The sequence below is a fragment of the Nilaparvata lugens genome, chromosome 2 (assembly GCF_014356525.2).
Source record: "Nilaparvata lugens isolate BPH chromosome 2, ASM1435652v1, whole genome shotgun sequence".
NCBI classification, from domain to species: domain Eukaryota; kingdom Metazoa; phylum Arthropoda; class Insecta; order Hemiptera; family Delphacidae; genus Nilaparvata; species Nilaparvata lugens.
The window spans coordinates 52,487,964-52,502,808 of NC_052505.1; the positions used below are offsets into that span (position 1 = coordinate 52,487,964).

General features: G+C 33.4%; 1 protein-coding gene across 9 annotated transcripts in view; it reads right to left on the minus strand.

The window, feature by feature from the left end:
• Positions 1-14,845, minus strand: part of LOC111052018 (gonadotropin-releasing hormone II receptor) — a 352,206-nt gene that overhangs the window by 237,244 nt on the left and 100,117 nt on the right. The window contains exon 1 of one of the 9 annotated variants that reach the window (XM_039421484.1): positions 7,093-7,649. The exons of the other annotated variants lie outside the window; for them this stretch is intronic. The gene's annotated coding sequence lies outside the window, so the exon portion shown is untranslated. Of the gene's footprint in view, positions 1-7,092; positions 7,650-14,845 lie in introns of those variants that run through there. 9 annotated transcript variants of the gene reach the window in all.

Consider the following 14,845-nt stretch of genomic DNA (forward strand, 5'->3'; position numbering starts at 1 on the left):
ATCATAGCCTGTCTTCTCATTGAAACTATTTTTATCCAAGATTTTTTAAATTCAGTCATACATTTTATTCAAACTGAATAATTTGGAATGGACATCAACATTTCAAGCACCAATTCTTCTGGAGGTTTCGTTGCACTGCGATTGGTTGGACGTTTGCCGTACCTTTCTAGATTGTTCTGGCCGCCTTATATTGATGGGGCATCACAGTCGGCAGGGTAGTTGACAAGACTACAGTTGTATTGCTTGTTTCTTCTCTTATTGTGACTTGTAGTTCCTTATACAGTTTATTATTCTTGGTGACAGTTATTCTTGAACAGTTATTCATAAACTATTATTGAATCGTTAACGTAAGCTTGTAATAAGTCTGTGTAATTTATTAGGTACGGTAGTTATCAGTTTTTAGTAGTTTAGGATTTATAATCATCTCAAATCCAAGAAAATTGCAAAATTAGGTTGGATGATTTTATCAGATCAATTCTCCATGTCAGTGGGCTCGACTTGGGGCGAAGGAAAGGGCTTTCTGTCATCCCAACCACTCCAATGTTCTTACCAAAGACTAAATCAAAGACTCACCAAAGTCGGAATTCCATCATTATTTGAAATTACATTATTCCAATAAAGATTTGATATGGATTGGGACAGTGAAGACTCAATTCATGAGTATCCTTAGTCCATAACATTCATAACGAGGATGCAAACAATCTGGATTTGATGGATTTGAACCTATTGGCGGACGAGTTTACCGCGACGGTAATAATTGAAACAGATTTTTACCTGAAAAAAATACTTATACTTATAAATTTTTCTATTTATTAGATATTATTATTCCATCTTTCAATATAAAGAGTGTCTTCCTATATTGGAATCTTTCTATTTAAGAGAAACCCCCCCTCCCAGACCACATTAAACTGCTCCATAAAATCATTTTAGCTCCAACGGTTTTCATGAAATATCCAAGAGATTTCTGCAGAGCAAGTACTCTAGATTGGAGAGTACAAGTAAGCTTCAAAATATCATTCTCTGATACCAATCCCTAGTTCCTTCGAAAATAGAGTCTGAGAGAAAACTTCCTGAGAGAAGACATTTATTGACGAGGAATTTACACAGACAATTTATAACCCTAGTTTCCGTTCAGACTACTTCAACTAGAAAACTTGAACTTCTTCATATAAATTGGTAGGCATCAAAATCCAGGTACCAACCATCAACCTCCACCAGATACTTTATATCAAGTTTAGGCTTAGACTGAGTCAGCGTTTTCAAGATTATTTGAGTTTTCATTCCAGAAAAACCGAATCTCCTTTTCAATTTCCAGTTACCTTCAGAACGTACATATATCGTGATACTCTATGATACATTCACATTTCTATACTTAATTCTGATGTGAGAGTTGAATTGGAAAATCACATTTTCTGATAAAGTCATTATATTCATTTTTCATCGATCATTAAGCTGGGATCAGAGGCCAAGTCAGAACTCAGATCTATGCCAAGTATTCTACAGTTGGCCAATAGAATGGAGACGGATAGTTTTATTAAGAATGCGATTTGTTCATGAAAGAGAGAGAGTGAGAGATTGATTGATTGAGTACTTTATTTATGTAGATTACAATACATACTTGCTCATACACTTATATAAAATAGCTTACAATACAACAAAATTATAGATGAATTTACATAATATAGACTAAGAAAATTTAATTATTTAACTGTATATGATACGAAAAAAGCAATTTGTAATAACTAGAAATAATATTGTTATGCATCTACATAAATTGATCATTTAAAACATTTAAACATTCAAACATTTTAAACATTAAACATTAAACATTTAACATTTAACATTTAACATTTAAACATTTAAAATTTAAACATTTAAAATTTAAACATTTAAACATTTAAAATTTAAACATTTAAAATTTAAACATTTAAAATTTAAACATTTAAACATTTAAACATTTAACATTTAACATTTAACATTTAAACATTAAACATTTAACATTTAAACATTTAAACATTTAAACATTTAACATTTAACATTTAAACATTTAACATTTAACATTTAAACATTTAAACATTTAAACATTTAAACATTTAAACATTAAACATTTAAACATTTAAACATTTAAACATTAAACATTAAACATTTAAACATTTAAACATTTAAACATTTAAACATTTAAACATTAAACATTAAACATTTAAACATTTAAACATTAAACATTTAACATTAAACATTTAAACATTTAAACATTTAAACATTTAAACATTTAAACATTTAAACATTTAAACATTAAGAGAAATGCCAAACCGTCGACTTGAATGTTAGACCTCACTCCGCTCGGTCAATAAGGTCTATAGTCTCAATCAGGTACTTGTGGATGAGAATACTGCGTGAGGTCTACTGTTCACAGAACTACCAGTATAAAAGGAAAAAGGAGCCTCCTTCATACGCCAATATTAGAGTAAAAATCAGCAATACCTACTATTACTTCAAGTAATAATAGGTATTGAAATCAGACTATAGAAGTATTCATCATAAATCAGCTGTGAAGTGACTACACAGATGTGTGGAGAAGCCAGTCTATTGCTGTATTTCCATAAGGTCTATGAGGTACTTGTGGATGAGAATACTGCGTGAGGTCTACTGTTCACAGAACTACTAGTTTATTCCAATAAATATATTTGAAAAGCTTCTTGTATGTGCCCTTTATCCAAAGACAAGTTCATTTTGTACAAATTCGGGTTTGATCAACTATAAAAATGTTATTCAATGCTAAATGCTGTATTTCTCTCAAATTGAAAATTTATATACATAGAAAAAAGTTTTCAATCATTCTATTAATATTTATATATATGTTGAAAAAAATCAATATTGAAATATGCATAAGTATTCCTAGCAGGTTGCATATTCACAATGTTGAAGCTTTCAGAGCACAGCAAAGAACGATCTTGTTTTATCTTTATAATAACATATTTTATGATAATGAACTTATTTGACTTTGATGAAGATTTTGACGGAAACATAGGGAGATAATTATAGTCTCACTGACCACCAAATGCCTCCTTGACACAGCTGTTCATAAACAGTTGCACCAATATCAGTTTTCAAGATTTTTTTTTTATATTTTCAGGTTATATGCAGAACAAGATGGCCGATCTAATAGAGCAATCTCCCGAAGAAGGGCATATAGCTCTATGTGCCCTTTTTCCGTATACCGCCTCAATTGAGGATCTTCATTCAAAATTTCATGAAAGTAAAAATCATGGAAGTTAATCAGTCCAGTAGTTCAGAAATGTCATTCATTTTCGTGAATTTCCCATCTCCTATATTTATAATCCCATCCTTCCCTCTTTATATTATTATAGATTATGCATGAATAGATGAGGACTAAAATCACATCTATCAGAATAAGATGTGAGGACCTCACAAACTCACTTTCTCATTCTGAATACATGTTTCAGAAAATGTCTAGTTAATCAGTTGAGTAGGCGAGTTCATACGTCATGATGCGTCATACGTGTATTTCCTATCCCGTACGTGTATAATCCAGTTATTTCCTTTATTATTCACTAGCAGGTAACCCGTGCTTCGCAAGGATCGAAAACTTGACTAACCTATTTTAAAACTTGACGTAATGAAATCCAGAAGAATTTAAAATAGGCCTATGGGAATCCTCGGTTGATTAAGAATTTATAAGCAGCATTTCAAGTAAATCAGTCCAGTAGTTCAGACTTGATGATGCGTCAAACATAATTTTCCTATCCTCTACACGTGTATACGTGTTTAGGCCAGTTCTTTCCTCTATTATGGTATAGAAGATGATAGATAGATGGATATTTCATCCATCTATCTATCATTTTCTATACTATAACAAAGGAAATGAATGAGAATAAATTTTGAAAGGTTTGATATATCGATGTGCGGTTTTCACCATACCTTTTCTCTGGAAATCCTGTATCGGAATCATGTATCATATGATCACCTTTCAATTAAAAAAAGAAGTTGGATTCAAAATGGCGAAAAAAATTTGGGTGCGACAGAAAACCTGTTCTTATCATTCGAAAAGGATCCCCAATCATACTTATCTTCTAATTTCTATTTCAGGAGAAATGTTCTGCTTACAACAACAACTGAAAGCATAATAAAACATAACAATAATAAACATAATAATTGAAAACTTGACAAACTGAAAACTTGATGTAATCAAATATTGAAGAATTTGAAATAGTGAAAACACAAATTTGAAATTGTCAACCACTTTTTATTATTATAAATTATTATAATATATACAGAATTGTAATTATAATGATTTATAATAATAAAAAGTGGTTGACAATTTAAAATTTGTGTTTTCATTATGGAAAAGTACCACAACATCACTCACAACACAATTTGAAATAGGTTTATAACCATCCTCGGTTAAGCAAGAATCTATATGCACAATTTCAAGTTAATCAGTCCAGTAGTTCAGACGTGATGATGCGTCAAACATAATTTTCCTATACTTTACACCTGTATACGTGTATAATCCAGTTCTTTCCTTTATTATAGTATAGAAGATAATAGATGGATGGATGATCATTGTTATTTTACTAAAAGATAGAATAAGTTGAATAGTTTCCCTTTCAGAGGGAGTTTTGACAACCCACAAAACTCATTTTTCATTTGAAGATATAACGAAACGGTGCATAATATGACCTTATTTTTTTGCTCAGCTTGACAAAATACCCCTTATTCCAATATTTAAATTGTCGACTGACTACAGTGAGTCAGTCATTCTATCAGGGCTTGAATAATTTTGAAATTTTAATTAAATAAAAATGGAAGAGAATAATTTCTCTATGTAAATATCAACACCTTTATTCAAAGACATATTAACTGCATGCGTTTTCATATTACCGATACAGCATTGATGAAACTGTAGACGTTTATTTAGCACTTTGTCTCAAAAAGCTGTTCTAGCTGAAAAATTAATAATGCATGCCGCGCGTAGTCCTAAACATTGCATCAGGAAAACGAAGTTTCAAAACTATGGGCCAGTTGCACGTACGTCTGTTAAATATGGACATTAACGCCGATTAACAAATCAGCATTAGTTTTACGGATTCATTTCTGTTCCACAAAGATCAGTAACATTTTAATGCAATTTATCCGACAGTGATGTTATTAAAATTATTACTCCAAACAAATGGCAAAAAGTGAGGTTATGTTAGTGACTATTCATTATGCATGCGCCATAAAAATGTTTTGTCTGTCGCCAGTGTCGTGCTATCTGCAAAGAAGATCGAAAACTAACCTCAAAAATTAGAATCTAATTTTGAATGCTAAACTGCTCAGCTAAATGCACTTTTCTATTTTATTAACGGATGAAATTCATTCATATATTCAGCTCATACTTTGAATTCTGTAGTTTTTTGACCAAAAACTAATTTTGGAAGACAGCTATCAGTAGGTACCTAATCGGCGTTAGTTGGATTTAATTCCCCGTGAATGGCCTGTTAATTTTTTTTTACGTCGATTTGGCGTTATCGCTTGAAATTTCTTTTTTGTGCAACCAAAATGCATCAGTAGCGTTAATTTCAATATAAAAGTATAGCATTTTATCGCGTTGTACGTGCAACTGGGGGAAAGTTTTTTCTAAACAGATTTTTTTGAGATAAATTTGATGCAGCTGTTTCACATACATCATATTATTATACAGAGTTTGTGAAAATGAAAATATTTATTAATTATCAAAACAATATTATTATTATCATTATATTTAAAATAAAAATATTATCATTATTAATTTATTATTAAAAATATTCATCAATTATCAAAACAATATTATTGAGGTTAAGTGGTATTGGGTAGAAAGCAATAATAGAAACAAATGTTCCTTTTTTAATTTCGACCATATGATTTGGTGATTCTTTTATGAAATCGTATATACCATTAATGAAGTATGAACATTAATTCTGAAAAATCTAGAAGGAAAATTAAAATTTGGGCTTCCAGGTGCATGAGATTGATATTTTTAGAATCTATGTTCAAAATTTGGAGATCTAAATCATTCCCGTTTTTCCGGTATGCTATCCACAAGTTGACATGTTTTGATGCAAACAAACGAACAAACACAACCCTACTCTCTCTTATTATATAGATGATTATATTATGGATTATAACTAACTGTTGAAAACACAAGTTTTCTCAAGTTGCTAGAGCCAAGAATTACTTCATGTAACACACTGGTTCCATATTTTAATGTTGAATAATAGTTAGGTCTATAAGAATTTTTCATGAGGAATGGGCATGGGAATCCAGCTCTAATGTTTAGAATTGTCGAAAAATCATGTGCCGGAAAACATGTTCATGTGCCGAAAAAATTTGAGTTAATATTTATGTACATTTCCACATGTGAACACTGTTCGTTGTGCAACAAGAATGATTTTCGAAGGTCTTTTTTTAGAATTGTTGAAAATGAGCAATAAAAGTCGTTCGTGAAACTGGAGTAAACAAGACGTTTGAGAAGGTTAATATGTGAAAATTATTACTGTTACACTTTAAACTGTCTAAAGCTTTATTACTGAAGTTAGTGATTATGCCAAAACACAAACAGAACATGGCAAGTAATTGACTGCGAATGATTATCCAAACTTCCGTAGCAGCTTAAGTGAGATTTAATTTGAACTGTGAGCATGAGTTGAATGCATTGGTAGGCCCCTCCTACTATCACGAATGACTGGATTGATTCAATTGACGACTGAACACACATTTTTGCTGACAGACTGCAGACGGGGTATTTTATTTGTTTGTTTTAATCATATACAATTATTCAGGTACCGGTGATACTCTAATGCTTTGATTGTAGTGATTATTACTAATAAAGTATATTTAACTATTGAAATAGTGTTTATTCAATAGATTCAATATTAGTATTATCATGAATATCATCATCTTGACAAATCACAAAACAAAATGCATCAATGGATCTGAGATTTCAATGAAATTTAGCCAAATTGAAAAAAAATAATAACAGTTCACAGTACGCCTATCCATTTACTAAGAATCTGATATACCTGTATCTTACAAAAACAAGATGATTCTCACCTTCGAAGATATTATATCGAACAGGTACCACGGTAGAACAAACTCATACGTCAAGTATGCCGACATACAAACAGTCTGCATGGACCGATAAACCCATTTCTGAATAATTCAATCGGCACGAGCATGTGGCAGATCTGGACGGTCAACGTCGACACTCCACATCAATCACTCAATCACTGGGTCACCAACAAATTACACCAGACTAATGGATCACTCATAGTAAAGTTGAGTGATGCGTGGAAATCGAATTACTGTATACTTCGAGTCATTGCATGCGAAGCACGAGTCAATAGAAAAGCACTGTGTATTGTATACCGGTACTGTAATACACTAACCACTACCCAGCGCTACCGGTCGACTGGGGAAAGAATCTGTTTAGAACACAGGTTTGGGAAATGTTTTGGTCGAATTTCAAATATTATTCTCGGTTTTGTTATTTTCAACCTTTTCCTCTTCTCATCACTATAAACAAATTCTTCTCTCTCATCCGTTCTTTATCACACATCCACTATTCACTCTTCCTCTCACAAACACACAGTGTATCTCTGTTTTCACTCATTCTATCTCTCTTTTCTCCGATCTATATTTCGCTCACTCTCACTCTCTCTCTCTCTCTCTCTCTCTCTCTCTCTCTCTCTCTCTCTCTCTCTCTCTCTCTGTCTGTCTCTCTAACTCTCTCTCTCTCTTTCTTTCCAATACAAACAACAATAACAACTTTTTTACTCTATGTTTGTCTCTTCCACTCATGCTGTTTCTCCCTCTCTCTCATTGTCAATATATTTCTCTCGTTATTAAAATCTTATCACTCACTCCTTCTCTCTTTCAGACACTCTCTCACTCTCTCTCTCTCTCTCTGTCTTTCCTTCGCCACTCTCTCCCAACCACGACTCATCCATCCTTTTTCTTCACTATTATACACAGTTTACCCTGTTCCTATTTTTTGATCTCATGGCTATTTATAACTCACTACGTTAAGTAGTTCCATCCTTCTCAATATCGTCACATTTTAGTCTATTCCAAGCCAGACTACACAGAGGAAATCCTTGTTTTGGTGCGTAGGAGGTGAGGAGGTGAGGAGGTGAGCTAGGGGTGGTTGGGACTACGTTGTTATAGCCTCAGGAGGGAACGGGACACGTGTTTTTGTGCACGTGATTTCTCACCTAATTTTCGACGTTGGAGCGCAAATATTATGCTTATCACGTGACGTGTCCATGCATGAACCCATATAACATTGATTACCCTCCATTCAAAGTATTATACAGCACAGATGTTACCGCATACAGGACCTGCATACAGTGATTGAATTCACTTGAAACTGTCAACATTGACGGAATCCTATTTAGGTCTCCAAATTTATTTCAATTTGTGAGCCGTCTTTATGAACAACGGGTCCTATTCATCCAATGCTGACAGTAGGAAATGAATGAGCCTCTAATACGATGGTCCCAAGGTACCTAGAATACAGGTAACTATGTACCATTGAATGGACCTGCGTTTTATTGAGGAAGTTTATAGACTCATAAATCCAAACACATCTGATCCATTAATTTGTTACAGCAGAAAATTATTTGTATTTTAGGAAACAATAAATTAATATTCAATCACTATTATAATGGATAAATTGGTTTGTTTTTAAGTAGAAGTGAATGCGCATAGCCTATTATAAGCTAACCAATAAATATGATATTATGGATAATATTATTGAACAGGAATGGATATTGAAAATTACAACTGAAGTTGTCTGAATATATTTATAATTTTAGATATCCAAAACGCTATTGAAACGCTGGATTTCACTCTACAACAATATTCTAGATAATTAAGACTGGTATGAACTTTCGTATTCAATCCTCAATATTGTACGTATTACACAAGATTTGGAGTTGATGAAAAAAATCCAATTTCTCAATTCCTTGTTTATTTGGGTAACAGAGTACTAAAGTAATTGAATCACAATTGAGTCACACGCATTATTGTGCCTGATTCCCACACATCAGAATTAGTGTATATGTCTGGTACAGTGAGAATATTATTCCCATGAATATTCCCACTCAGCCTGGCTTAGTAAGTATGAATAGTTCCATTGGAACTCATCTAAATAATACTTTCACTATATCGGACAAGTACATTGATGCTGATAAATGTGGGAGCTCGCCTTTAATGATTATCTTTTGTAACTTTTACTTTGGGACTACATTTATAAACTTGACTGGGAAAAATATTCGAGAGCATAGAACAATAACTGGAATTCACTTCTCCAAATTGGTAAAAAGAGTATATTTATCTGTATTAGGTAATCTCTCCAATTTCATATTATGATAATTGAATACGTTAATTTTATGAGTAAATATTTGCGTTGGTATCAACCAGTAACGAGACTAATACAGTAACTCAAAATCAGTCAGTAATGTTTCTAATTACCCAAGCTATCCTGGCGCTAAAAGATTTATCACTCGAATATTTCATGATACTAGCTTGTAAGCCGAATGTTTCGGCTCATTAAGATTAACGCCACAGTTGATCTCGAGTTTAATGAACTGGTAGCTGTCAGTATTTCTCGTTAATAACGCCAATGTTTCTCATCTAAACAACACTGATAGTTTTTAAGTGAATCTTACAAAAGTTAATCAATCAACCTTACCAAACCCTCACTTGTACACTCGCCTATGCACAGAACTCTTACCAGACCTCCAACGCACTAAAACCCAGTGAATGGGAACAAAATCAACCTCAAGTATCGCTGTACAACAGCTTGGTTGCAAACACCAACGTCAAGTGTTATGAAGACTATGTTCGCTTGAATAAATAATCCCTCAAACCCTTCACTTGAAGATATTCAGGTATGTCTCGACTTGGAGCAAATGAACAGGAAAACAATCCAGCTTCAAATAATGAAAATTGCATGTACTACAGTGAGATTCTCCCTAAACTGTAAGCGTTTCCCATGAACAAGACCAAAGCACCCCTTTCAATCCATGCTGACAGTTTCAAGTGAATCTCATTGTAGAGCCTGTCTTTCTGCACAGAATACATTTGAGCGACTTTCAAGGCTGGTAATTCAAGACGTGCGGTATCGGTAGCGAGCTTCAGTTTAGCTACATAAAAGAATTCCTGAGAAAATCACAACGATCGTCAATCAAACTATAAAATTATACCGTAGTTTAATTACTATTGAATGCCACGAGAACTATTGAGTAATGTAGGTAGCAAATTCAGATCATAACTCAAATCAAAAGCTTTCAAATTAGCCTCATGATTTCAACAAAAGATAGATGAATTCAACGAGCGTAGCGAATTCCTTCTTTAAACTTGAGGCTTGAGTAGTTATCCGTTTCTGGGTTTATTTTTACGCTCGACGAAAAATTTCGAATTCGAATTTTGAATTTGCATCCTTCGAAACATTATACGGTTCAAGCTCGTTGAACAATAATATTGACTGTTATCCTTCATAAGGCCAAAAAGGATACGTGCTCAATATCAATATGAATAACATGTTGTGTGCTATATGTACATTGATGTTACAGTTAATTTAACTTGGTAAATTTTTATGCGACAAAATTATTCAGAGATTTGAGGAGCCCCAAACCACATCCATCCCTGGTAGGTCGAAAACTCCTCTGGCCTATCAACCAACTAGATGCATAAAACAGTCCAAATCCGCTATTGTTTGGCGCCAGAAAATCTTTTTTGCAGTCCAATCAAGTTTATGTTGGCTTTCGCAGAGATGGATACATACAAAACTACTGTCGATTATTACAAGACTTGGTAAGAGATAGACAGAAGCATGGAAATTGAGATGAACAACACTTTTCATGAATATTGTAGTCATGGAATGTAGCAGAATGTAGCAAGGGATAAAACGGGAGAAATGAATAGAAAGAGGAAAATCCATGCCCACTCTTAGAAGAGAAGAACAAGGAAGGTCGAAGGATAAAACAACAGCTACTGAAAGCCGGCTTAGACTCTTGAATCAAACTTAAAATCTCAACTTCAGTCTTAGAGGTTGGAGAAAACTCTCTCTTGTAGTTCATAGCCCTCAGCTCCTTTGCTCTTAATCTGTGGATAGATGAGATCATTACTGACAGACCAATAACTAACAACATTGCTCTTACTTGAATGGTTCACCAAGTTTTCAAATAAGATTGATAAATGCTACTGTTTGAGCACTTACGATAACTGGTTACCTATCAACTATTTCGTTAAAAGATTCAATTCTAGCAAAGAAAGTCAATTAATCATTTGAGTAGACTTTATTATAACCTTTAAGACAAACTCTAGCCTGAAAAACATAAGCTACATTGATACATGAATATCGCAGACTGTTGAAAGCTTTTTCTCATCCTTTCATTTCAATTGAGCTACAATTCATTTTTCTGGGTTTTATCACGGACATGGTCAAATATACAGATTTACAATTTCGTAAAATTGAGGCATTAAAATGCTCCTAAATAATTTACGCCTAATTCCACGTTGAGAATTCAAACTGGTCAGTGGTTTATTGATATTTTCTATATCTACATTATATTTTCCAGAACTAATCATATACGATATTTTTCTAGTACTAAACTACGATATTCTTCAGAACTGAACATAATATACACAAGCAAATATTATAGTTCTCAAGAAAAAGAGCGGGAATAGAGAGCATAGGAGGGAATAGAGAGGAGTAGAAGAAGAAGATATAATGGGAGAATGCAAGAATTGAAGTGATCGAGGTATAAGAACCATGGAACCAAATCAGTCAGGAACAAAATGGAGAATGGGGCCTCGCCTACAGACTCACTTCTGGGCTCCACCTACTATCTCCAGATTTTCTTCATCCATTTTTGGATACACCAATGAGAAATATTAAATGGATGAAAAGGCTAGCAATGCTGGAACAATAGTAGAAGAATGAGGCAAGTCTGTTCCCCCCAGCTAAATGAATAATCAACCAAAACCGACTTGTCGGTTAGATTTTTCAGTGAGAAATGGTGTTTTGTTGTTGAATGATTTTAATATATGAGGTTTTTCTATTGAGACATTTTTTGAGAGGATATGAGCCGGAGTTCTGTAGATCCCTAAACTGCTCGTGAACAATATTCCAAACCGAAGAAGAAAAACGTGAAAACAGATTTTGGCTCAATTTCAAATGTGTAGAAGAGAGTTGTCAAACATTCTATGTGCAGAATGTGGAATTCTTTGTAAGGAAAATGTTATAGCCCTATGTAGAATCCAGTATTCATCAATAGGGAGGTTCATTAGAATTCTGTTCGCACGATGGTTCAAGGATAACATTTCCAGAAAAGTTATCAATTTATATACTTCCTGCATTCTCTATTTCTATTTCCTTCATCACGTTTTTCTGTTCCAATCATTCCTCTTCTTTCTTCATGTTTCATGATAATAATCAATTGATACTGTACTGTTATCAACTCACATACCGTACTCTTTGTGTCAAGAATGTTAAATATTTGACAATATATTACTGTCTCTCATACTCTGTGATAAGGGTTCTCATTCAATGAGTGATATAAACATTTCAAATTCACCCACGCTCATAGCAGTCCAACCAGAGAAGGATCAATTGATTGAAATCAACGAACATCGTGTTTTTGAAGCTGAATTCAATCTATTTGAAACTTTTAGCTTTTTTTGTATTTGGCCCAGTGAATATATTGACAGTAATACATGGAATTGTTTCTTTTTTTACTCCGGCATTGATGAAGAGCAAAGCATTAAAATTCATTTTTCAAATGCAAAACCATTAATCTCCATGAAAGCTTCAATTGCGTTTGGAAATCGAATCAGTTTGTTTTTTCGTTTATCAAACAGTCAAATGAGAGAAGCTATCAATGATTTCCACACTGTATTCACTCAAAGTGATGATGACATCCATCTCCTCCGTTCGAGATTACAATGTCATTCATCAAAATTATCAGGTTCCAAAGTAGCAGAAAGACAATGAAGATGGAATTCTCAGTAATAAGTACCAGGCATATATTATATTTTCCACCTACCTTGTCAGTGATAAAGTAGCCTACTCGATAATGTTCTAGGATATGAGTAGACGTGTGTAGATTATATATTCAATTCAATTCAATTCAATTTCTTTATTCCAATACAAAAACAATGTACAATATAGAACAGAATAATAATTATGGAATAATTATTTCCCCGCATGGACTGTTGATCCGTGCGCGGGGAAAGAGTACACAATCTATACAGGCATTTATATATATATATATATATATATATATAATATATATATAGTGTATAGATCATGACTTGCAGGTGTGTCCGTTACTACCTCCCCTCCACACATTGAATAATGCATAGTCTATTGTTATTGAAGTAACTCTCAAACTGTAAGTAGGATACTGCTCTTTCAAGATGAAACTCAAGTTTTGTTCCAAATTTTCAAAAATGTGTTATCAATTCCAACTTACTCTTTAAAATATATATAAATATAGTGTGTAGATCATGACTTGCAGGTGTGTCCGTGACTACCTCCCCTCCACACATTGAATAATGCATAGTCTATTGTTATTGAAGTAACTCTCAAACTGTAAGTAGGATACTGCTCTTTCAAGATGAAACTCAGTTTTGTCCCAAATTTTCAAAAATGTGTTATCAATTCCAACTTACTCTTTAAAACCAATGTTATCCAAGTATCCTACCATCTGATTTAAGAACCATAGTTAAAAAAATAAAAGAATAAATTCGTCATTTTCTCGAGTTAAGAAATCTGGATACGGAAGATAACGTTTTTCAGGACTGCCAGCCACATTCCCCAATTTTATCTTGCAGAATGTGATTGGTGGAAATTGGTACTAACTGGCGACACGACGTGGGTGTGAATTGGATTTCGAATTTCGGCTTTGGCAAGTGGAATTGAAACGTACAATAAAATAGAGGGAGTGAGAATGAGCGATTATTTTGTGCGTGGGGTCGAGAGTACCAGTCGGAGAGAGTGAGAAAGAGCAGGAACCGTTTCCGGTAGCCGCCACCTGTTCATTGCCAATCCTTGTTTACAAGTCGATTCCAATACCTTTCCCATGTCATTCAGTTCAGTGCATGACGACATGATCAGCCTTCCAACACAAGCAGTGATCTGCACCATTAGAAAAGGCCTTGCAAGGTCATAGGAGCCAGCACTTGAAATTGGAATTGTCTAATTATGTCAATCCAAACTATGAAAAGTCACGCTATGATCGATGAAACACTGGTGAGATAAATAATTCAAAGATAGAGGACAGCAATTAAATTGGATTTCTATTTGATAATTGTTATGAATTCAAAAACAATTTGATAAGATGATTATTTCAAGTGTTGCATTATTATCTGAACACATATCAACCAGAACAAATTGGACTAGAACAATCATAAGATGTTTTCTTTGTAACATAGTTTATTCATTCTTGATGAGTAATCGTCCTCATGAAAAACATGGTCTCATTCTTCATTTTCACTCCCGACATTTCTACGAGTAGGCTATATTATTCACTCATTTTCGAATTTGAACAAGAATCATCTTGTCGACCAGAAAAAGGGTGTTATCAGGTTGAAAAGAAAACATACGCATATCACCTTAATTGGGAACATTAAAGAGAAGAGACAAGACTTTCCGACCTATCAGAGCTTCCTTTTATTCTAACCAATATTTTGTTTGAGTCTTTCTTCTCATGTTGAGAGAATATATCTTGTGTGTTGGCCTACTTATACATATGCTACAATAATGGATAATGATTATTATAGGCTTCAAAAATGTAAG